This window comes from Acinonyx jubatus, chromosome F2, assembly GCF_027475565.1.
Source record: "Acinonyx jubatus isolate Ajub_Pintada_27869175 chromosome F2, VMU_Ajub_asm_v1.0, whole genome shotgun sequence".
In the NCBI taxonomy this organism is placed as follows: domain Eukaryota; kingdom Metazoa; phylum Chordata; class Mammalia; order Carnivora; family Felidae; genus Acinonyx; species Acinonyx jubatus.
Genome location: NC_069394.1, coordinates 39,132,312 through 39,153,210, shown reverse-complemented (window position 1 = coordinate 39,153,210; position 20,899 = coordinate 39,132,312). Strand labels below are relative to the sequence as shown.

General features: G+C 44.9%; 1 long non-coding RNA gene across 1 annotated transcript in view; it reads right to left on the bottom strand.

Annotated features, from left to right (window-relative positions):
* Positions 1-3,160: 3,160 nt before the first annotated feature.
* LOC106983849 (uncharacterized) overlaps positions 3,161-20,899 on the bottom strand; it is a 129,951-nt gene continuing 112,212 nt past the window's right edge. The window contains exons 5-9 of the long non-coding RNA XR_008292804.1: positions 19,184-19,346; positions 18,662-18,725; positions 13,212-16,700; positions 12,351-12,429; positions 3,161-4,106 (exon numbers count right to left, since the gene is read on the bottom strand). This is a non-coding gene — a long non-coding RNA (uncharacterized LOC106983849). The remainder of the gene's footprint in view (positions 4,107-12,350; positions 12,430-13,211; positions 16,701-18,661; positions 18,726-19,183; positions 19,347-20,899) is intronic.

Sequence of the window (20,899 nt, the reverse complement as noted above, 5' to 3'; positions counted from 1 at the left end):
CTTATACAACCCTCACCCTCCCAACCCTTCACCAAATTTTAACTGGGTAAAAGACTGCTCAGCTAAAGAATCTATTTCCCAACTGTCCATATGGCTACTCCCTGGCCGGTAGGATATGAGGAAGTACAATGAGGACAACATCTGGATCACCTCCTTCAAAGAAAACTGCTTGCCCTTTTACCTCTTCTTTCTTCCTTCCCATGCACAAGAATGGAGATGTGGTGGGAGGTGAACTAGATTCAACCCAGCAGACAACAGGGAGTAGAGCCAATCACTTCTCTGGGCCAACCACCAGCTCACACATTTACATGATTTAGAACTAAATCTTCTACCTTGGTTTCTGTTAAAGTGGCCGAACCAATATGCCAATACTGGCACATAAGGACCTATGAATTCTACTCATAGTCATCCTATTTCCCCCTCTAGCCCTACATGAGCCTACAAACACTCCCCTGAACTTGACACATGCATCCCTGCTCTGTGCCCTTGACAGGGTTGTACTTGGAATGCCCTCTTAACCTCTTCTTCATCTGTCCAGGCTTCCCCATACGTCAAGGTCCAATTCACGCTCACTTCATTTCACTACTTAACAAGTATTTATTAAATACCCACTATGTGTCACGCATTGGGTGATTCTCACCTATAATTTAAGGGCGGTTATTGCAAAATGTCAGTTATTATATGCCATTCACCTGTGTCTCAGGTATCAAGTTCCCATTTGGACTTCCTGCTATGGCCCCTGCTCACCAGATGGAATTCCTAGGCACCAACCACATCCAAATTAGAGCTGAAAGCATTTCTTGTGCAACAAAGAATTGGAATGGCCTAGAAGTTAGCCTCTAAATCCTTAAAACTTCCCAAGTGATAGGAGTGTCTTTGTTATTCATGGTAAGCTTTAACAGTTTATGTTAGCGAAGTGACTCGGCGGCGTTCCACCGAATACTTGTGCTAACAGGAGGACTCTGGACTGGAACTAGCCATGCCAGAAAGACCAACAGTGTGATTAGAAGTTTGATGCTTTGAGCTACGTGATATCAGCCTGGCCTCTGGAAAAGGAGGGGAGCACAAAATTGGTTTCAATCATATGGCTAATGATTCGATCAATTATGCCTACATGATGAAACCCTGACAAAAACTCCAGACACCAAATCTCAGGTGAGCTTCCCTGGTGGACAATGCTCTACTATGTATTTCACACACTGATGTTCTGGGAGGGCTATGCATTCTGACTCCACGGGGAGAGGGCATGGAAGCTTTGTGTTTGGAACCCTCCCAGATTGTGTTCTAGTGTCTCTTCTTTTGACTTGTTCTAATTTGCCATAATAAAACCATGGTCATAAGTGTAGCATTTCTTGAGTTCTCTAAGTAGCTCTAGTAAATTTTCAAACCTAGGGAGATAGTGTGATAGTGATCAGAAGTGAGTGTGGCGTAGGGACCCCCAGACTTGCAGCTGGTATCCAAAATGGAGGACTGGGCCTTTAACCTATAAAGTTGAGATCTGGGGGGAGTTAGTATCAGAAGTCACAGTAGGTACTCTTCCCGCTTGGGCTGGAATCTGAGTTACCTGATTAGGTGCTGCATTCATTGAACCAATTAACAAAAGTAGCTTGAGCATCAACTATGTGCCAGGCACTGAACTGGGGGCTGAGTAAAACAGATGAATTTATTACAATCCCTGCCTTCCAGGAGCCTGAAATCTAGTATAAAAGGAAATTATAATTGTATGATAATGATTCATAAACTCGTGTACAATGTATACCATAAAAGGGCAGATCAATTACAACCTGTGGGGAGAGGACAGTCCAAGAATATTTCATAAAGGAGGAGACCTCTGAGCTGGCTTTTGAAAGATAAGCAGCTGACTCGGGGACAGAGAGAAAAGGGTACGCCGTTCCACAGGAAGTGCACGTGCAAAGGCGCAATGGTGTGAAAAGGTACAGTGCATTCAGATACACCTTGGCATGTTCATCTCGTTGGAGCACAATGTGGGAGTGTGAAGAGGGGAGTATAAGGTAGTAGGTCTGGGGAGGTAGGGAGCAGCTTTGTACTCCATGCTAAGCAGCTTGAACTTTATCCTGAAAGTTTCCCAAAGTGCAGCTGAGGGCCCAACTAGAAGTGAATAACTCTTAACAAGTAAGGTACTTTGAGAATGGCCATAATAAGTCATAAGAAGAACGCACATAGACTTGCCTTTTGAAAGACCATCTTCCAGTATCTAGAAAAAGCAATCGGGTTTACTCAGATCAACCTTCCAGCTAAAATCAAAGAAAAATGATGGACAAAATTGTAAAAATAAAAACTTAAAAGCACCCAAGACCTGAAAAGACATGAGGAACTTCTTGGCTAATTTCTGCATGAAATCCTGCAACCAGAAGGCTAAGTCGAAAATGAGACCAACAAAACCACTTATGATTTGAGAGCATTTGTCAGTAAAATGTGTAGATGAGTGTCTATACTCAGGCCACCAGCAGCAGACCTAGAGAGACAGCAGTCGGGCTCAGGCCCACTGAGGGGCGGGGCGGGGGGGGGGGGCAGGTCTTAGGAGATATTTCCCACGTGGAGCTAAGGCCTAAAAGGGCCATACTCTCAATGTGAAGAGCAATCAGATCTCATCCTGCCCCTCTCCCCAGAACCTCTGGAAATACCACAAAAGCCTGTTTTGGTGATAAACAAAAGGAGAGAAAAAAGGAAAAAAAGAGGAAAAGCATCTATTCTTGGGCATTTGTGGTCTGGCCCTTGCCAGACATCTTACAAATGTGTATCTCATTCTATGGAGTCTGGATTGTGACCAAGTGGCTCTCAAAACTTGAACTTGTTCTGAGGTGTTTTGACTAATAGCTCATCTCAGGAGGAGGCACATCTACTAGGCCTCAGAGAACACTCATGAATAATTTTATAAGACCAGTGACCACCAAACAGTCAAGGATTACCAGGCATACAAGAAAACAAGACAACCTCAACATAAATAGGAACCATAAAAAATCACCATAGAAACAGACCCATACACATTTCAGGTAATGGAATTATCGGACCCAAACTTGTTTTTTAAAAATGTCAAACATGAAAATATGTGCATGGAATACGGCACCATCCAAAGTGATATGCACATTTGGAAAAAAGAAAGGAACTCCCAAAATAAAAGAAATACAAGAACGAAAAATATAATAACTCATTAGTTGTATTTGACTGCATATTGGACACATCAGAAGAAAAAATTAGTGAACGGAAAGAAATTTTGGACATCTTTCTGGGTCAAGTGGAATCACATTTTCCAAGATTTTAGGGCAAAATTGTTTCCCATTCTTTCAGTTGCATTATGGTAACTTTCCACGGGTTGGGCTGTTCTTACAAAGCATGTTGGATAATCATTACCTCTATTTCCTTATAGAAGCTGTGATTCTTGAAATGTTTAACGTGGTGGTTGATTAGACCCATATCTTTGCTTAGCAGCTCAAAGAATGCCGCAGTTCATTTTCCTATTAAGTAGACAAGCAGTCTTGACATTCAACCCAGAACCCTGAAAGAGTGGAAATTTGCCATCTCTGGCAGGTGGAATTATCAGTAGGTGCTTGATGAATGCCTAGTAGGTCAATTTGATAATTTTTTCCCTTTTTGATTAAGAGCCAGCATTCTTTTGTTGCTGCATATCACCACCATCCTGTGTCTAGGGTGTTGTACTGTTACAGAAGTCAACGACCCTCCTCCCAGCTCCATGTGGCACCTGGAAGGCTAGGGAGATTTATCCGAAGTTTCCAAAGCAAAATCACAGTAAAGACCTTTTTGTCCTTTGTAAATGAAAACTCAACTACTCTTTTCTGGGGAGGGATTCAACCCTCTGAGAGCTGCCATGGAAACCCAACCACTGGAGGCTTCAGCAACTGCTCAGACATTTCCTTTTACCCACAGCACAATAGAATCCAGGCAAAGCAGTATTCACAATATAAAAACACTTATTAGCAGGGGACTGCAAGTGCATCTTGCCAGGTACGGGCTCCGCCGTCTTTCTCTCTGAGGACGCCCAGCTGGAGAGCCCAGGGAGGAAGACATCTGAGGAGCATCACCACAAACCAGCTGTGACGACTGACCAAGGAGAACACGGGCCATGCCTGCAGGGAGTGGAAAAAACACTAAATTGTTTGAGAAGCCACCTGCTTCTGCCTCTCAGAGAAATGGGGAGGCTCAGGTCAGATAGGGCAACCAGCGGACTCCAGCAAAAAGTCATCTCTGATTCACCTTCTGTTCTGGTCGTAAAACCCTCCATCAGTGGCCTAGATTTTGGGATTGCTTGCCCAAAACAAAAGAATACAAAGATATTGCCATTTCAGAGGGAGAAGAAAGGGTGGGATTATAAAACTAGAGGGGGTGGGAAAATCTCTTTGAAGGGGAAGGCAAAGCTTGGCCATCGTTTATATTCTCCCCGTTGTCCAGAATCCAAACCTCCTGGCTAAAGTGCTGTAGCATTCAGAGCTGGAAGAAAAATGAGCAATTGTCCAACATTTTTACATTCCAGGGAAGGAACGGAGATCTAGCCACGTGGATGAGTGATATGTCCAAAGTAGTTAGTGACAAAACGAGACCCGGAACCTAGGCTTCTTGACATTACTACCCACACTGACCATTCACTGACCCTTTCTTGCCCCGACTTCCCAGCACCCGTCAATCAGCAAATTCTACTGAGTCTCATTTTCCTGTTCTTTCCCTTGCCAGTGCTATATCAGGGGCACAAGCCCTAATCACCTGACCCAAAACAAAAGAAGAACAGGATCAGGTTCTGTGCTAAGCCCTTGGCAAACATGCATTTGCATTGAATCCTTATAACAAACTGTGAGGTGAGTAATAATGCCTGTCATATATATGAAGGATTAGGGGCTCAAAGATTGAGAGAGGTCACACAGCTAGCAAGCAACAGACTCAAGACTCAAACCCCACATTTGTCCGACTCCAGGTCCTCTGATCTTCTCATTACACTGCTTCCCAAGACTATTTCAGTGGCTTCCTACTTGGACCCTCTGTGCCTATTCTCTTTCCATTTCAAATCATCCTGTACTCTGAAGCCAGATTAATCTTAAAACTTGCTTTGAATCACATCACTCCCCTCCTCAAAAGCCCGACCCATTGTCATTTGACTGTGTCCACCATCTGGTCCAACCAACATATTCAGCCTTGTCCCCCAAGGCTGACACTTGGCTGTTCTGTGGATATGTTTTGGCATGGCTGATTTCCCTCTCCTACAGTGCCTGCCCCTGCCTTTTCCTCTCCCTTAAAATACCTGCATTGATTCCTTTATTTCCTCAACACTAATTGAATACCTACTACTTCCTCTAGAAGATTCATTGCCAAGAGGCAGTATAGCTCAGTGGACAAAGCACAGACTGGAACAAGTTACCTGACTTGAATCCTGACTCCACCAATTATTAGCTTATGTGACCTTGGGCAAGTTTCTCAACTTGTCTGTGCTTCAGCTTCCCAAAACATAGAATGAGGATCTTAATGGCTCCTATTTAGAAGATGATTGAGAGAATTAAATTAGTTAATACATATAAAACACTTGGAACAGTACATGGAACAGAGTAATAACTCAATAAACAGGAGCCCTGACAGTATTAATAGGTACCGAGCCCTGGGTTTGTTGCTGTGATACAGAAATGAATAAATCACAGTCAGCACCTTTCCTCACAGTCCAGTGAGCAAGGTGGATATGTCAGCCAGGATTCACAATCGGGAGCTCTAACCGCCAGAAAAGAGGCAGGTCCAGAGGGCCACGGGAAAGGTATTAGGTATTGGGGATATGTCAAGGTTTTGGCAAAGACAATGCTTCATCTCAAGGTTAAAGAAGTATAGCAGTTCTTCCTTGCGGCATCGGAATAAATATGGTACAATCATCCAGTGACCGCAGGGAGATCCTGTGAGCTGGAAATGCAGCTGGAAAGGTAAGCAGAAGCTTGATATCATAAAGACCTTATGCCATCCTCAGAAGTTTATTCTCAAGATTGTAAGCAGAGGCGTGCCCACCCCAGACCATAATGATCTCAGCCCCTTCTCGCCTGGGTCTGGCACACTGATTGCATGTTTCACTAATACAACACTTATTTGCTGTCTTATATTATTTCCAAGTACCAAGCAGCCCGCATAAGCATTTCTGAGAAGAAATGCTTCTCAGAAATTTTTCTCACTTACCATGCTGACCCACCCCTGTTTGATGCTTCTTATCCTAGGGTGATATATTTTCTGCCAAGTAACCTTGCCACCTTGGCTACAGCTGATTGGACCAAGGCTTAGCATCTGTCCTAAAGGCGATTACCTCTTCACTGACCAATGCCCCAGGGCGGGGCCCAGAACCAAAGCTCGGTGGCACCATCCCATCCAGGATGCTGACTGCCTGCAGTCCTTCTCTTAGCAAGTCCAAATGCCAAACACACAGAGAGGAAAACAGAGGCAGAGGAAACAGAAAAACTCACTTTGAAAAAAGCAATACAGAGCAGCCATGAATAAACCAAACCTACGAGGTAGAGAGCAGAGTGAGTCAGCAACACCAGACAGAGAAAGCTTAGGCAGAAATAGAGAAACGCCGTAACAAGAAACACCAGCCAAGGTAGGCAACAATGAGATAAACCATGTTATATCCCGAACCACGATCTACATCCCAAATATCATGCCTGGTTTTTGTGAGTCCAGCAGTGCAGGGATTAAGACAGTTTTCTGCTTTTCTCCATTCCCTGAGCGTCCTTGAAATAAATCCCAGAACATTCTGAGCACGTCTCTTCCTTGCAACCAGAATGAGTCCAACATCATAGAGACTTGTGGTTTCTGGTCAGCTGGATGGCACATTCCCCAAGTGCTTTCTCATGGACCAGCCCATGGATCGGCAGAAAAGCTAGAATGAGCACAACTTATCCAGAAAGACTTCCAGGATTCTCATGGGAAGGGATGTAGGTGAGACGTGAGGCAGAAGTGAGAGAGGACCAGATACTCAGGGCCAACCATAGCAAGGAACTGGGGTTCTCATCCTGAGATTATGGAGCTCCCTTTAAGAGGTTAGAAAAAAAAGGACATGATCAGGTTTGAGAATGCTGCATAAAGTGTAGCTTCATCCAATAAACACTTGTCAACAATGAAGGTAGATCTAAAATATTTGAGACTCAAGGGAACTCTCTGCAGTAAAAATGACCTATCCCTCCATGACCAGAAAGGAAATCCAACTTTCCAGGAATAGTCACCCAGCCAAAAATGTAAAATAAAGAAATGTAGACAAATTACATCTTCCAGTGCCCAGACAAAGGAAGCCCCTGTAAAGAACAACTTCTCCAATAATTATTTCCCTAAGACCGAACACAACACAACACACACACACACACACACACACACACGCACACACGCACACACGCACACACGCACACACACACACACACACCCGGTAGGGGCTTTTCTGAATGTGTTTGTGAAATGGGACACTCATTTGTCTAAGGAAAAAAATCTCTGAAGAGAGATCTAATAGAAAAGTCATCCTTGTGAGTATCTTCCCTACTTTAGCCCTGGCAGAAATAGAGTGCCTGGCACAATAGAGTTTCACAATTGCCTGCTTCTACTTCACAGAGCCAGGCACTGGAAGTGACCAGAAAGAGTCTGGCTGCCAGAGATGCCCCAGAGTCCGAGGACACACAGAGCTGCGGAGATAACTGAGGATGGAGTGAACTTCCAGGCCCCTCCCAGCTCCCAGGACCCAGCCTTCATCTGCCAAGGCACTGTTTCCTCTTTTTCACGCTTACCTTCTCTTTCCTTTTCATTGATTCTTTCAAAAGTCCCTGTGTGTTCCCTGGAACAGTGCTTATGCTGCCAATTCAAAGAAGTAGGACTTCAGAAGAATGAGATCGCAGGTGCCCCCACCCCCCTCCTGTGTTCCCACTGGCTGTTTGTAGAAGTTCTTCACAAGTGGGAGAGGAAAGGCCTTCCCGAGTGGTGCCCCACGCACATCACTGGGTGTTAATCAAGGTTTTCTGTGCAGCTTCCTCCACCATCTGTTCGCACTGCCTTCTCGTGGAGACTTGGCAGGGAAACGCATGCTGGTTTTCATTCTAACTCAAAGACAGTGAGGTTTTTCGTACCTGCACAGGACCCTGTGCAAGTTGTGATTCAAAGGAGCGTCAGCGAAGGCGCCAAGCTGCGAATTATAACCAGCTTCCCTAATGCTGTGCCACAAGTGGCTGTGAAGCCGGAGAGCTCCATTTCCTTCTTTTCTTTACAGGTTGAACCCTGCCAAATCTGATCCAACTCCAACCCAAACTTCTTTGTAATGAAACGATTGTTTTCTAAGCTCCAGCCGACGGCAAACTCATTTGGAGACATATTCAATATAACTGAACGGTAGTATGACAAAAGCCCCTGAGGGTGGGCACCTTGGCCTGAATTTTCCTCTTGTTCTCTATTCCCTTCCTCTGTTCCTCCCTCCATCTCAGCTTTTTCCAGTTTTTTTAGCCTTTGTTAAGGTCACTGTTTGGACCTCATTTCTGCTTCATTTTCTTAATGTCTTTTCACCCTTTCCTGCTACCTGGGGCACAATCCAGAGGGTTCCCTACTTTGCTACTAACCAGTGAGTTGTGGGGAAGAAGACAACGGGGAACTGTCCTGAGATACTTCTCAGAAGACTCATGGCGGGGCGTGTGGGTGGCTCAGCTGGTTAAGTGTTGGACGCTTGGTTTCAGCTCGGGTCACGATCTCACAGTTTGTGAGACAGAGCCCCAGGTCGGGCTCTGCAATGACAGCGTGGAACCTGCTTGAGATCCTCTCTCTCCATCTCTCTCTGCCCCTCCCCAGCTAGAGCTCATGCATCCTCTCTCTCTCAAAAATAAATAAGCTTAAAAAAAAAAAAAAAAAAAGAAGACTCACAGCAATGGTTAATGACTATTTCATTAGCAATTGAGAACTATTTCAATCTTTTAATAACCAATATGGCTATATGAGAGTGTGGCTGGCACTGGCACCCAGAGCAAGGCCTTATTGAACATAAACAATTTCACAGAACACCGATAATCAGACAAGGCCACCATGCATGTGACGGATCAGAGCAAAAACAAGACCAGCCCATAATCACGTCTGAGTACACACAAAAAATATGAACGCTGTCCAAAGCACAAAAATCACCCAATATCCCCCTATCCTCCAAATGAGTGTAACTCTTTACCAGTTACAACTCCTGCTTCGATTCATTCATCCCACCTTTTAGAGAAGCTAGTTAAGATACCCAACCATAGGATGACCCCCACTTCCTAAAAGTATCCAATCCCAGTTTCTTAAACCCTCCTAAAAACCATCAGACACAAGCTCAAATCCTCCAAGAGGTTCTTCCTTTGACTGAGTCTCCCCACAGTTCCCTACAGTGTGTGCCCCCCTCATTACAATAACCAGCCCAACTTGTTCAGCCACAAGTGCATCAGAGAGCAAGGTGCACATTTTGGTATAGATGAGTCCCTTTGTCTGTTTGAGGGTGCATTACCACCCAGCTGGAAAGCTCTCTACATGTCCCAGAACAATTCTAGAGCATCCGTATTACTACGCTTACTCCCCCACCACAGCCCACTTTCGCTCTAGAAGTAGCCCTACTTCCTCCCTAGGGTTGTTTGCAAGGTCGGTTCAGGACCTCCAGCAGGCATTATTTTCCCTTTCACTGTTGCTTTCAACTAATGCAAGGGAAAAAGCTTAAAGCAAACAGAAAGCTTATCCACCCATCAACGCTGATGTGAGGAGACAGGACCAACACCCACCTTTTAGAACACACCTTGACCTGAAGATAAGCACCAGGTTTCCAGGAACCTGAGTGGCCACATGCTATGCCCAAGTTCACGTAACAATGAGTCTTGTTAAAAGGCTGTTCTCTCCTGCTTTCAGACACTTGAGCGAATAGCAGCTTCAGAAGGATGCATAATTGCTGGACACCAAATTAGCCACAAACCAAGATTGCTCCTAAATTATTCAAGATGTTGGAAAAATATATACACAAAACAGATCAATCAAAGAAATCAAATACATGCCCTGCGGTTTTGAGACAATTACTTGAGAAACCTTCCGCAATTGAACACTAACCATTATTTTTCTCACTGAGTGGTATCAGAAAACTTGGAAAAATTAAATATGGTATCCTATCACCAACCACAGAGTAGAAGACAACATCCTGAGCACGGAATATCAGTAAGCAGAATCACACAGACTAATAGAATCACAGGATAAATGCAAACCTGAGGAAATCACCATCTTTCAAATAAAACAATGATTATCTCTGTGTGGGCTTATCTCTGACAGGGACACTGTACCTGATTGAAAGTTCTCACAGTTGCAGGAGTAGCACCTCAAATGCCGGAGCAGTGGGGTGGCTCTGCACCCCACCAGCACCCCTGTCGCCCACTTATGGAACAGCTGAATCCAATAGAACCCAGCAACCGAAAGATGTAGGGAGAAAATCTTGGCATGCTGAGGAGGCATTCTCTGTGTTCGTTAAAAAAGATGCATTAATTGAGCTGATCTAAGAAATAAACCTCAAATTCCCAGGAACTTAACGGAATAAAGGTTTCTTTCTCTTTTAAGTGCCATTCCAACGTGGGTGTTCCTGGCAAGTGGGTAGCTTTCTTCTCCATGACAATTTCCTTCTTGGGGCTCCACACCCCTCCAGAGCACCAGTTCTCTGCCTTGGTTAGCCTCTAGAACACCTTTTAAAACTCCTGCTGCTCCTGCCACACCCCAGACCAATTTAATTAGCATCTCTGGGGTAGGGGGTTGGGCAGCGAGAGTTTTTAAAGCTTTCCAGATGGTTCCAATGAACGACAAGGTTGAAAACACTTCCGGAATCCTTCATGGTGAGCTGGTGGAAGGGGAACGAGCATGGTGGTGAAGGCACACTCTCTCTCCAAAGTGCAGCCTGAAATGACAGACATTCCTCTGCCCATGTTCCATCCCTGCAAACTTGCTACACGGCCACATGTGTAGGCAAGGAGGGCTGGGAAATGCAAGGCCTACCCAGCTTGCCTCCTCCCTGCAACATTCCCACATCCAGGAGGGGAGGGGACACAGTGTTGGTGGTTAGCTTGACTGTCTCAGTAGGGTGGTGGGGATATAAGAGGAGTTATGTAGAAGTAGGAGAAAAAGACAAACGAGCTGAGGGTTAGAAGGAAAGAGACAACAGTAGAACCATGACAGTTCAAAGGTCGATGTCATGCAGCCATGCAGCCCTCCAGCTACATTTGGGGCCATTGCTCACCTGGGAATACAAGCTCCACCCCCTGTCATCTTCTTCTCCATCCTGGACTCACTGCCTCCCTCTTGGGACCAGAGTTCTGTTTTGGGTTTTGGCTTTGCTTTTGGGGTTTTCCAAAAGCAGAACCTCACTGCTCAAGTCACCATTTCTGAAGGCAATATTCAGAAGATACAAACGCTGGGGCCATTCTCCCCTCCAGATCATATTATAGGGCTATTTATGACCATTTCCTCTCCCCACCAAGCCACCAGCATTGTTTCGGGGGGATAGTAGGTGCCTCCAGTCCACCTGCCTAGCCCACACTGAGAGTGAAGATACGAAAATGTGAAAAGTAAAATGGAGAAATTTAGCAGCCAAGAAAAAAGCTTGGTGGAGCCCCACAGCTGAGAAAGATAATGGTCTCTGTGGTTAAAGCCAAGGAAAATTCATCTTCCGCTTGGCTCCAGTGCAGAAGTTATTCCTTTTACCAAATCAAGCCAAGGGGAAAGCCCTTTCCCCATGTCACAGTGTAGCAGAAAACACAGTAGTAAGACTCAGAGGCAGTGGAGCAGAGCCCAGCTGCTCAGAACAGAGATGAGGACAGGTCCCAGAGCCTGGGAAAGAGAGACTCTCTGCAGGCGTGGTCAACAGGAAGACGATGTTTTTGCTGAGCATTCTGAGGGACATCTGCCTCCTTTAAATACCATTAAGGTAGACCCAAACTGCAAATGAACTTGGAGCAAGGGCAGAAGGGAACAGAGTTCCCTAACAAGGGCCAAATAGAAGCGATCAAGCAGTCCCATGGAGTGGTTTAAGACCAGAACAGCACAGGCCAGCTGAGAAAGGGCAGACTGTGTAAGGAAAGACGGGACGGTTCCTGCTCACACTTTGCTAAGGGTTTCCCCAGGAGGGAGTGGAAATGAATCTCACAATGCCACTGGGTGGTATTCATGACTGTTTCATAGGATGGAGTGTAGGTTACCCCTAGAGAAATCTACATGTGATCTGACCCCCACAGTCATTGACTACCTATCCCGTGCATGACCCTTACCTAGTCTGGTACAGCAAAATGCCCCTCCAGGGACTCCTAGCAACCGATACCTCACCAGGATGTGCCCACCAGACTCACATAGTGGAGACTCCAGTGTCCAGAGTGAGGCATCCAGGTAAGCAATTTCTCCCACAGGGAACACAGCTGTCAGTAGCATCTAAAAGCAAAGGAAGGGAAAAGAAAGAAGAAAAGGAAAGAGGTGGGAGGGAGGGGAGGAAAAAAAACCCTCTCAGTTCTGAGAGGGAATATATAGTATACTAAAAAAAAAAAAAAAAAAAAAAAATAGACTTGGGCACGAAGAAAGCATACCAGTACAGGCTCTGGTAAAAACTAATTTCTGTGACCCTGGACAAGTACCTTATCATCTCTGGGCTTCAATGTCCTCCTATAAAATGAGAATTGAACTTGACAAATTGTAAGGCCCCTTCCCACTCTGCAATACTTCCATCCAATGGTGAAGATGGAAAAATGAATTTACCCCAAGAAAATTACCGTCTTACAAGAGAAACTTTATATAAATCTCTAGTCATTTCTAAACGATTTTGTAAAAGAACTTCCATGCACAAATTATGCAGGGCTCTGCTTTTTCCCCTTCCTTTCTGTTCCTGCTTCCCTTACCTGTTATTGTAAGGTTGCCATTCGATGAACAGCAGGAAAAAAAGAAAACGAGCTAAAATGCAATCATTTGGTTTTCCTTACTTAGTAAAGAGCAAATCTCAAGCAACAGCATGTTAGTGGGAACCAGTGGGGACTCGACACATCAAAGAGGAAAAGGAGAAGGAGGAAGGAAATGTAAGCATTGTTTTACACGTGCACAATCTGCTCCTCTGTCCTTGGCATGCAAGGAGTACTTGCATATGATGATCGTCTTCCCTCGCTGTCTGCTGAGGAGACCCACCAATGTGTGTGAGCATTAAGTTGAATGATTTCTCATGATACCTTAGATCCGATGAGTTCTCCATTAAAGCTCCAGTCTTCTCGTTCTCACAAATTTGTACTTTCACTCTGTGCTGTTGCTTCACACTGTACTTAAGAGCTAGCACTAATTACGTGAATCTGACCATCTCACAAGTACCAAGCTCAGTTGGTCAACATTGTATTAAGCAACTACCCAAGATCCTTGCCCTCATTTTTAGTTCGACAAAGAATAATAAGAAAATAAACCATATAGCTATAGAATGTGAGAAGCATACTCTGTTAACCTCTTATTGTATCCATTTCCTTACTAATAAAATAAGTATTACACAACCCATGCCTCAAAGATACCTAACGGTGCTTCATAAGTATGTATGACTAGGTTAGGAATTACTTTATTTATTCCATGGTGATTTGCTGCACTCTGATCACTCGCCCAGGGATTGTGCTACAAACTTGTGAGTTTAGTTATTAACAAATCAAACAACCTTGTTACAAAGCAGTCCCACCTGGTGAGTTGCATGAATTGTGTGTCTCAGAAAAAGATACACTGGAGTTTTAATCCCCAGTAACTCAGAAGGTGACCTTATTTAGAAACAGAATCTTTGAAAATGTAATTCGTTAAGAGAAGATCATCCGGGTGGGCCCTAATTTAGTATGACTAACAAAGGGGGAATTCAGGGGGCACCTGGGTGGCTCAGTCGGTTAAGCGTCTGACTCTTGATTTTGGCTCAGGTCATGACCTCACCATTGGTGGAATGGAGCTGCACTGAGCCTGCTTGGGATTCTCTCTCCCCCTCTCTCTGTCCCTTCCAAGCTCATGCTCTCTCTCTCTCCCTCTCTTTCTCTCTCTCAAGTAAATAAATAAACTTTAAAAAGTGGGGGGAGTGGGAATTTGGATACAGACCTGTACACAGGGAGAACATCACATGAAGATGAAAACAGAGATCAGTGAGGTGCATCTAAAGCCAAGGATTGGCAGCAAACCACCAGAAGCTGGCACCTGTTCTCCCACCCAGACCCCCGCAGGAAACCACCCTGCCCACAATTTGACGCGGACTTCCGGCTTCCGGAACCGTGAGACGATGAAGTTCTGCTGAAGGCACCTGGTCTGCGGTACTCTGATAGGGCAGCCATAGGAAAGGAAGATACCTGGGAACCAAGACCAAGGACAGCAACACCCAGCGTCTAGACTATTCTGCAGCGGGACATCAGGTCATTCCTGGACGGGTGGATTCAAGGCCTCAAGGCTTTCCGCTGAGTGGAAAAACTGAGAATTGGGGCCATTTTCGTTCAACTGCGCCTCATTTTCTTCCGGCTTTTGGCAATTGCTGGAAAGAGAAGTCGTAAAATGCATACAATGCCATTATTAACATTATTATCAACAATGCACGTACACAAATCTCAGCGAGAATTAGATTTTAATGTTTCCTTACAGGGTGTGCTGGTCCCAACTACGCCCAGCTAATTCACAGCGACAAAACTGGTTAAGCCTTTGCGTGATTTATTTTTGCTCCTATGGAAAGTTGACACTTTATTCATTAAACTACTCCCTTTAACACATTTCTAAATCATTGCTTTCCACTCTGATCGGGCCTCGTTTTCATTTTTGAGTTTCAGCTAGAATGGCTTTCATAATGAATTCTTTTTTTACCTGACAGGAGAAGTTAAAACCTCCCCCTGCTGAACATTTAAAAGGGAAATTCAGGCTCGTTTTTGTCAGGCTGTTTATCATACCTCGCAAATACTCAAATCCATTTCCTTTGGAAAAGGTTTGTCTTTCTATGACAGGCATATAAAAAGGCTTTATTACACTTCTCTATTCATTGGAGCTGCTCTGCCTGAAGATAAAAAAGAATTCATTTTCTGGATTTTCCTTGAATGTCAGGTCTATAGTTCCCTTCTATTATCAGAGTTCTTAACCCAAGAAGAATGGAAGGGAGGGAGAATTCAAGTTAATACACAATATCAAACTCCATTATTGACTAACATGAATATCAAAAATCCCAAAATAAAATCTGAATTCAAATGAAAGAGTACGTAAAGACAGAGAAAACGTTCTATAGGTATTTAATAGCAAGCAATCACTGGATTTACTTGCAATGTTCTATGCTGCGGGGCTCCCCAGATCTGGAAAATCACTTTAGCACCATTTCCTAAGTACGGTCTGATCTGTCAGTTATGATATACAGCAGTGCTTCTCAGACTTCAGTGTGCATGTAAATCACCTGGAGATCTGGTTAAAAGGCAGGTTTGCATTTAGTAGGTCTGGGCTGGAGCCTGAGACTGGGCATTTCTAACAAGCTCCCAGAGGCACAGACGCTTTGGGTCAGGGACAGCCCTTCTGGTAGCCAGGATAGAGAGCCAAAAGCAGTGCATTCCACTGAATGTAAACATCACTTCACTTTAAGCCTTGAGCTGGATCTGTCTGAAAATCATCTGAAAATTACATGAGAGGCTGGGGTCCAAATTTCGCACTAATTTGCACCCACTCACGGGATTCACGGTGGTCTGGGCATGTCGTATGGGCTGCTGGAGAGTCCACGTCTGATACTGACCACAGCCAACCCTGTGGGCTCATATCTGAAGCATCGGGAGAAGGCTGCAGATAAGAGTCAAGATGCCATATGCAGGAGGGACCCCGGGAGGCTCAGAGACCCCTGCGGGGGAGAAGGGCCTGTGCCATCACATCACGCATAGCTTCACCTCTGTGTAGATCGTGGGTGGTTTAGGTTTAGGTGCAGAAAGAAATGCAGATGGGCCAGGGGCCACAGGCGCCACAGGGTTTACGATCTGGGGTGCATCGGACGCTGTATAATGGAAGCAATGAGGTCTGCCCTCAAATCCCAGGTGCTGACAAGACAGTCCAAAGTGGAAACAGCGCTCATGATCTCATATGGCAGCCCCAGAGGCTCCTAGCAATAGCTTGGTGGAAGTCTGAGCGAAAACGGAAGTCATTCATTACACAGCTAGTGGCCTGAGCAGGGGCACTTGAGTCCCCCTATCTGTGGAAAGTCAGCAGCTTGAGGAAATTTGGATTACATTCCTTCGAGGGGCTGGGAGCTCAGGGCAATGAATGAATGACAAATCACTGCAAGTCTGTGTCTGTGACCAGGAAAATAACTCAAATACAAATAGCGAAGCTTCAAACAGTAAGCCTTGTTTACACCTTCTGGTCAAAGCCATCTCTCATTTCATAAGCTGCTAAGATGGCCAATCCCCATAAAAATTAAATATTGTGTGGGGATAAAAGAAATCAGAGGAAGGAAGCAGGAACCATCAGTTTAATATCTGTAGCATCACTGGGGAGCGCTGTAAGTTCAAGTGAAGTCCAGTGAGGGGTAAACGATAGAAATCAGCCCTTGTTCTATGTTGCTGAGCTAAAGACACATTCGATAAACTTCTGTCCCTGAACCTAGACACACAGGTCCAAGGTGTGAGCATCTCCATTGTCTCGAAATGCTGCCTTTAGCAACTTTTACATTCCCTCAGTTGCTTATCCACTTTCCTTGCCTGAAAAAGATGGAGACTGATATTGGTAACTGGAACCGAGGGATGTAGAAGAACCTGAGATTCCCTCCTTCTATTTCTTGTTTACTTATTACAACAATCGGGCAAACCGAAGACACTGTCCGTCCACACCCCTTTACCCACAGGCAGCACCCAAAGCCTTTCCACTCATAGCACCAGAGGGCTCTGGCTTCAGGCAGTGAGTGAGAGACAGGTGTGGCGTGGAAAGTGGCTGTGGTGGGAGGCAGATCACAGCCTCAGTGAGTGGGAGAAATCGTACATTTTTGCGTGCTGTCAACATGCTCAGAACCAGTTATGTGAGACCCTAGATTAGCCTTTATGAAAACGGGTCTATGCCCCTTGCTAGTCTTTTCAGTCACTCTGACAGCCACCCTTAGTAGCTCAAGCCCAGCTGATGCTTCATCACCACCACTATCCCGGCTCCATTACCCTAACTGTGACCTATGCCTCGGTTTCCTTTTCTGTAAAACATAAAGAGAAAGTACCCACCTCATAGTGTGGTTGAGAAAAAAAGTGAATAAGGCATGGAAGAGACTTAGTGCAGTTCCTGGCATACAGTAGGTGCTTGTTAAATGCTGCTGTTGCGGTTTGTGCCCTGCCTTCTACTGCCAGGAGACGAGGTAGTGTAGTAGTTAGCAGCACAGCTAAGGCCTGGATACATAATCCCATCTCTGCTGCTGACCACTGGCAAGTTGTTTAACTGCCCTCTCAGCTTCCTCACCTATAAACTGGGGATAATTAACAGTGGCTGCCTCAGAGGGTTCTTACAAGACTAAGTGGGATAATCCTGGGAAGCACTTAGTTCACAGGACCCAACACACAGTGACTACTCAATGCGTTTATGTGCACTTACTTTTATTATTATTGTCATCTGACACCTTTAAGGAGAAAGCAGCTTCCATGTGAGCATTGGACAATGTGTTACAACCAGCGCACTGGCACAAGAACCTTGGTGCAAGACGCTCACGCATTGGCACCAACCCCCTAGTCATACTGCTTCAAAAGACACTACTTACTAGTCCCAGTGCCAGTGGGGGGAAATGTAAAGTCACTTTCTCCAACTGTACTTTAGCTCATGCTCTTCCCCAGACAGAGAGTTGTCATCAAGGGGGCAGATACAATTTTCTGAAGTCTTGATGAAATCTTTATTTAAACCTTAGACATACTGCAAAACATTTTTGAGGATTTGGATTATCCCCACCTGCCAGCTCCTCACAGCTTGTCTAAAGAATAAAGACACACACTTAAGTAAATGAAAAAATTTTTCAGAAAACGATGTTGCCCCTTGCATTTTGAAATAAACAACATTATTTCCCAGAATCCTCTAATAGGCTGTAAGCAAGGCTTTTTTGAGCTTCCCTTGCAGTGTGGACCTGAGTTCTCCATGAAGCCTTGGAGTAGCAGGGAACAGGAGGGGTCATTCTCCAAGAAAAGTGAATCCAATAAACACAGGCCATCAGCACAGAATCTCAAATCTCATCTGAGAAGTTTGCCTCACTACAAGTGTTCAGCAGTTACAAAGCTAGTAAACTTTGAGTAGAAAAACACAGATGGCAGTCAAGGCTGGCTCCAGGCCATGTTTGCCTCTGAGACTTCTTCTGCCATCCTACCGCCAATACCTTCTAGAAGCTTCCGCATCACACTCCAGCCTCCAGCATACGCCCACACTCCATATTCCTGACCCCTTCCAAATGCTCAGGATGCACGGTAGGAAACATCTCCCTGATCCTAGACCTGTGCCTCTTCCCTCCCTTTATCAAAACTTACCCCTGCCAACTCCTACCTCAACAGGCCTCTGCTCTCTTTTGTTGAAAATCCGTCAGACCCTAGCTTACACTAAGGCAGTAGAGGCAATTACTTACATGGAGTGATTTAAAGCATACCACCTAGAATATTCTCTGTCCCCCACACTAAAATTTCCCTCCAAACAGCTCTCACAGTACCTGAAACACCATCATCGGGTTTTTTGCTGCTTTCGATCCAATCTGTACTGTTTCCATGAGTCCTCTGTTGAATTACAATAGCAACTTGCTTAGAACATCTCAAATCATAACCAGGAATATCTGGTCTCATAGAGAAGGGACTAAAGACAAGGAAGTTGTAACAGAAAAGTAAGGGGAGAGAAACAGGTCTAGAGTACAAGGGATTCTTTTCTTTAAAAGGAATAAAGGGGCACCTGAGTGGCTCAGCCAGTTCATCATCCAACTCCTGATTTCCGCTCAGGTCATGATCTCACAGTTTGAGAGTTCGAGCCCCATGTCAGGCTCTGCACCGACAGCATGGAGCCTCTTTGGGATTCTCTCTCCCTTTCTCTCTGTCCCTCCCCCCCCTTTCTCTCTCTCAAAAATAAATAAATACACTAAAAGAGAAAGAAAAGGAATGGAGATGTTTCTTGGGCAAACAAGGGGTGATATGAAGGCTGTGGCTTACAGAGAAAGTTAGAAGAGATTAGGAATAAATCTCACCATTTCAGAGTCCTACTCAGCTCTGGCAGTGATGGACCGTAGTGGAATCACAACTGGATAAACTAACTCTCATTTCAGTGTGTTTTGTGGCTGATATGCTTGCTCCCATTGTCTTGCTTCCTATCTGCTTCCCCTTCTCTTTCTCCACCCAGCGAACTTCTCCCTAAAGCCAATGAAAATGTGGCCTTTACTTTGAAAATAATACCAATATGTGGATCATGCGCTGCAGCAAAACAGCAAGGGGATACCTATTGGTGGGGAGGTGAGGACCCTTCAACCAGCCTCTCAAATCACTGCATTATTGCGATTGCTTGCTTCATTTTATACAAGACCGGTTAGTTGGTTTTATTCTACTTGTGTCCCTTTGTTCATTCACCAAATATGTGTTGAGTATCGAGGAGAGGCCAGGCTCTGGAGATCCAAAAATAAAGCCACAATCCTAACTTTAAGGACTTCATGTGCTGGTAAATCCACACTCCAAAAATCCATAGCCCTGATTTGGCAAGTTCCATGATATATACAAATATTGTCTCTATAGTCGATATCCAGCTACCCACGGTGAACAAGTGGCCCTCAACACTACTCTGTAACAGTATGCTCTCCCCAGTTGAGACTAGCAGGCTCCAGCACAACCGCTGGACCTCACAGGTGAGCAGGGGAGGCAACAAGTCAACCATCAGCATGCACAGGCAGTCACAGAGCACAACGGAAACACAGAACCACAAAAGTAAGAGACAGATTCTACCTGCAGAGGGTCAAGGGAAACAGAAGAGAAAAATCATGAACTTCAGCCACTGAAGGAGAGAATTTAATGTGTCAATGCCCCACTAGACCATAAGCACAGACTGCTTTCTTTTTTCTGTATCTGTCTTGTAATGTCTTCCGGTGGACGTCTCAGTGTGTGACATACATTTACGTTATAGCTATTCACTGAGATTTTGAAGCAAAGGGAATCCACGCGAGTGGCTTGCTCCTTTTTCCTGGTGGCTGTACAAGTGGTTTCCAGATTTTACAAAAGGAAACCTTGCCATTGCTGAGTGTACCCTGAAACCTCATTTTATTATTTTGACTTGAGTTTTAATTAACTGTACATATGGCTGCTTGCTCATTAGGGTCATATGGCCCAGCTGGGGATGGATCTTCCTGGCATCTGGGCTGCGTTAGCATGTGCCTTTGGGATTTGGGTCTCTGACAAGAGGCTGTGAAGGAGAAATTCGGGAAAGGTTACAAATTCAGGTGCCAAAAGCAACTGCTTTGGCTCCTCCAACGTGAGAGCAAAAGAATAAAGAACCATAGAAAAATGGTCCAAAGTAACAAATCAAACTTGCTACAAAGCAGAGTTTGACCAGGCACCAACCAAGCTCACTAGAGTGCTGGATGGGGGCTAAAGCGTCTGCAGATTTTAAGACTTGGCCATTTCCAAAATAAAAATTCAACGACATGCTACTCAATCCAATAGTAGAGATGCCCAATGACCTGGAAGATACGACTCCACAGAGGTGCAAGTTTTGTTTGTGTGACTGCTAAATCTCTCTCTCTCTTTTTTTTAATGCGAAGCCCAGGAAACACTTAGTGGAAAACAGGTTTGTAACCCTGGTAAACCACATGGCTAGCTGCCTTCCAAAGAGGCTTCCTTTCTGGAAAGTGTGTACTTATCTAAAATTGAAGTTGTGCCTACCAATGCTAAAAACAACGGGCCTGTTTAATCGTGTTAGT